Source organism: Topomyia yanbarensis, chromosome 2, assembly GCF_030247195.1.
Source record: "Topomyia yanbarensis strain Yona2022 chromosome 2, ASM3024719v1, whole genome shotgun sequence".
NCBI lineage: Eukaryota > Metazoa > Arthropoda > Insecta > Diptera > Culicidae > Topomyia > Topomyia yanbarensis.
The window spans coordinates 443,146,554-443,151,795 of record NC_080671.1 but is presented as its reverse complement, the minus strand read 5'-3'; positions in this window follow the sequence as shown (position 1 = coordinate 443,151,795).

The window sequence follows — 5,242 nt, the reverse complement described above, 5'->3', positions numbered from 1 at the left end:
AGCAGCTCGTCGGCATTTCGGCACTCGGATTTCAGCCGCACAGAGCTGGGAAGTCCAATGCAAATGGGAAACTAAATGTTCAACCATTTACCAACCGGATTGAGAAGAAAAAGGCAAGAAGCAGGAACGTTTCAACTCGCATTGTACTGCGTCGAAGGAGGAGGGGGAGGGGGTGTGGTTGGACGGAAATAAGTTCATGAAATTCGTATGAATGCAAATGAGCAGTGTACCTTCTCAGATCGGTTGCTGCTCCGGTAGAATTTGAGAAAGTGTCAATATATGCAAAATGACACCACCCCCTTCCCTATGCCTTGAGTTAGAAGATAACCGATGATACGTTTGAACCCGTGTTCGTACTGAGAATAGTCTACGCGTTGTTGCTATTCAGAGCTTGCTTCGATCTGGATAGAATATGAAGACGGAAAAGTGGAACTGAGAAGTACAATTCCGATAAATGATTGGTGAAAGGTCGATTATACTAAATGTGGACGTTCCGATTGATGGCTGATCAAATCTGATTTAATATTCGTATTTGAACAACAGAAGACTGATTTGTTGGTTCATATGTGCAGTTACGAACCTATCTGATTTGCTAAGTGCTATAAATAAGTGGAACTAAAAATATAAAATAATGGAGTTCTATAGGGTAGTTTAAGTTGCAACTGGCACCAATCAAAACTTTTGATATGTAATGTAATATGTTGCAAAATAGCTTACAAATGGAGATTTTTTGTCTATGGTCAATGATTTAATACACTGATAACGCAGTTATCCTACACTATTCCATTTGTCATGACACTGACTCCTTCCGCTCAGACAACGCTGTGGCTTTACCGGCTGTCACGGTAAAGATAGATACGTCTACCTTTATCAGGACACATGATAGTGAACTCGGGTGATTCGTAGTTATTCTGCCTAAGCTCGACCCTCATTATCAGAAGGCAAAAATTAAGCCCGCATGATATTAAGCCTGTTCTAATGACCCTGCCACTTCTAGCTTTCCGCTCTGTTTACTTCACATCCTTGCTCTCACTTGAGTACTATGGGTCTAAGTTTTATAACTTTCCCTACCCAGTAATCTCTAGCTAATTGAATGTCGTTAAAACGTAAAAAAGAAAATGTGACTAACATAGTCGAAATAAAAAAGGAAAAAACATATCAACAGTGTTGAGAAAATTAAATCTGTATTTACGTTACGCGCTTATGAGTGCGTCATAACAGGGATCGATGCCTTAGAGACTATCGACTATAGAGGGATTCCACGAAGATCCGCGCGAAAATCTTCAAAATCGTGACCGATCACCTTAGATTCCGATTAAACTTTACACGTTTCAACGGCATAGACAACTAAACAATTCCCACAGGCAATAAGATTATTTTGACTCAAGAGCAATTTTTCAAAGGGGCATAGACGTTTCTACGCGAATTAATTTTCAATTATTTTTTCGATTACTGTATTTAAAAAAAACAGCTAATTCTAGGGAATTATTACTTCTGTGTGAAAAAAATACACTGAAAAAAATGTTGTCATTTTTCACAAAAACCAATATGTTAGATGTTAAAAACCCATTTTTTTTTATTTTTTATATTTTATCAACAAAAACCTAAAGAAAAAGGAACCTATTGAATGTGATTGTATGATAGAGGACTTATCGGTAAAAAAGTTTTTCTAGCAATAACTCTATACAAGGTTCTAAAATTCATACGAATTGACATACAAAACTGTAATTTTATTACAGAACATAATTCTAAGTATCATTTTAAATCAAAATGCATTTGACAAAAATCTTCCAAAATACAGTCTCATTCTGTCGCGATATTTGTAATATTTCTCCAACAAAATCAATTAATTCATGTAGTTATGCCCGTTTGAAAAGTTATTCGCGTTACCACATCGTAAAATGTCAACAATTCAATGTTTATCATTTTAGCAAATTTTCCAATGTATTTGAATGAAGGAGAAGCTTTCAATAAAAACCTGTTTTAATCCACCTAGCGGTGCAATTGTGCCTTTCTCGTTTCTCTAAACTATGGCTCGATGGCTGTTTATGTTCAACATAATTGTGGAAATGTTCATTACATTCCTAGTACACTTTGCACTTATACACAATGGTTTACCAGCCACGAACTTGATGAGCTACGGTCGACGGTGAAACACTTGAAAAAAAAATATCATGCCTCGCTAGCCTAATCAGCATTAGATCAATGTTATCTGCTTGCTAACTCATTTTGTCATGCGGGGGTGGGTGTGTGTGGCGGGCGAAAGTCCCCAGTAGAGTAAATCGAAAATGACATTATTTAGCACAGCACTTTTTGAGTTCCTTTTGTGGTCCCAAATGCCTGTGTAAAATTTGGGAGCGGTCGGTTACTTCCCGGGTTTGCGCATTGCGTTTAAAGTTTATATGGGATTTTATATGGGGAAATCAATTATTTTGCATTTACGTTAATAAAGATAGCTATTTTACTCAATATGAAAAACCAGCTTTATAAAACGATAATTCAAACCTTGGTTAACAACTTTGTCGAAGACGGTAACTAGCTACGAGTTTTCAAAAAATAGTTATAACGATTTTAAAACTTATGGTAAAATACAAATGAAGAAATTGATTACTTTTTCCAACACTGCTGGTGCACCACCGACATCGACATTAAAAAATTAATAAAATAAGAATATATTCATCGTAGAGACTGTACCTTTGTATGAAATATTCAGAATGAATTGCTGAATAACATAGACGTAGTCAGAAAATGAAAAGAAGAGGGGGTGTGGCTTGTGTACTCCAAACTGAGAGAACATCCAGAACGGTTTGTAGGGCGGTAGGTCAGTTCATTCGTTACCAAAAATTGGTTCCTTAAATTTGGCGATCGGCTTTATGTGATATTCAGCTCATTCGTTTTTAAGAAAATTGAGCACTACTTTGAAAATGAACTCCCGTTCACTCATTCTCCTTGAACAACCAGTTCTTTTGAACCGTTTGCGATCGAAATGTCTAAAGGTAGTTTTCATAATTTTTTTTAAATTGAATATAACACGTAAACAATCATTGACAATTTTGATCAATTTTGGCCTTTTTTCGAGAACGACTGTAGAAATTTCATGAATAACGGCCTCAATGCTGACTACTGGCTCATCAGTTGTTAGTTGTTTGTCGTTGTAGACAAGAAACTTGACGTAGCACTAGATGTAGCATCATAAAAATCCGAATACGTAAAATCGCAACAACGAGGCAGCCAACCGACCATCTTGTTTAAATAAAAGTTTTTAAAATCTTGTGTAACAAAATTTGGAAGCAACCACCCTAATAAATATCGAATAATTTAAGAACCTAACGACCTGTTCAGGGTATCATCCAAACAATATGTGGAATCGTTGCACTATATGGATTAAAGTTCGTGAATATTTTTTTTTTCATTAGGGTAGCTCTCGATCGTTATTGCTCGCCAGTGATGGTGACGTTGGCGCTAGCATAATTTTTGGAAGAAAACTGTCCCCAAAATACTTTTTGCGTACAAACCGCATCATACAGTCACTATTTCTGCATGCAATTTATTTTCATATGTATTTATCTAAATATAATCCATGTCAGAAAAGATAATTGTTTGGCAGCAACTTGCGAAAAGTTCCCTTGACCGATCGGTTATTTTTGGTTGAAAATTGCAAAAGTTGGAAACGTTGTTCATGCGTATACTTTTGCAAGATGAAGTTCCAAAAAATTAGATTTAAATTTTACGTGATCATACGTGAACTCAGTTGTCAGAAAACCCGCATGAAAAAAATGTAAAAAACACCCTTTATTAACGATGATGAAATTGGCGTGAATGATAAGAGAAAAGTACGACCAAGATGCAGTAGGCAATCAGACAAGTGTGTCCCCGACACGAAAGAAGCGAAATAGAAAGTTGCATGTACGAAATCTGACGGACACTCAATAACAATTAGTAGGGGAAAGTGGTCGGTTGTCGGCACCCTTTAGTCTTTGGCTCATAGAATTTATTCAATTGCATAATATAGGGACATAAGAATACCAATAGAAATCTAGATGCCTTAGCTATTAACTGGTGGTGAAAGAATTTAATTTATTTCGTCAATATGAAAAATGGTATTGACAATTTAGTGAAATGATCATTTTTTGTCATTTAGAATAATGTGGTCGGTTGCCGGCACCCCAACAAAATTTAGTAAAAATGGCAGAATGTGAACAAAAATCACCAACATTCAAAGAGAAAATGAAATTTACTTTACTTTACTTTACTTTTAACATCATTTCTTATCAGAAGCACAATGTGTGTATGTGAAAAGCTAGTACGCAGAGTACGCACAAATAACGCAGAGTGAGTTTCAGGTAGGAGTACCTCCCCCCAAATTACATGAAAAAAAAATAAAAAATGGACGCGAATCAAAAAAACTGAAAATTTGCAAACAATGCAAAGGTTGTTTTGGACGTGACAATCTGGAATATACAGTGCCATCTGTGCGATGAAAACACGCCCAGATGAGTTTTCTCCATATAAATTTTCAAAACAATCCCATAAAACGTCATGGCCAGCTGTGTGTCCGACGACAAACGAAACCGTGCCATTTTCCTGTTGATTTTCGAACATTTGCCACCTTCATATGTGTTTACAGGGTGACCAACTTATACTACACAGAGTTGAATTAGATTACTCATCAAAAGTCAATACGTTACCCAAGTAACCAATAGGCTTGGAAAGTACTTTTTAAAAACCGCTTTTGGCAAAATATACCGCTCCATTACTGCTGTAGTATGAAAATATTGTTTACGGCTTTTCTGCCATCAAAATGCTGATTAATGACAAGAAGTTTTTAAATAGGTTACAATAGTTATGCATGAAAATGCTGATATGCTGCAAGAAGCATCTGAAATACAAATAAAATGCTGCTTTACTGCATATACTAGTACTTACTTGGCGGTTACTTGGATAATGTTGGGCTTCGAGATTTTCTATAGAGCTCAAAAATTGATGTCCGCCGTCATTCTAAAAACAAAGTTCAAAATGGTGCCTTTTCTTGGCGAGTTATCATATGAAACCGTGCAATGTAAATATTTTTGAGTTGCAGAGCATATACAAAATTGATATTTGCCATCATACAAAAATTCAATATGTCGAAGCTATAGTAAAAAATCCGTCATAATAGATATGACAGATTTTTTACAATAGTAAAATCGGAAAACCTTCAATCTGGGTGCTTCTAGAATAGAGATGTCGCCTTCTTGGATTT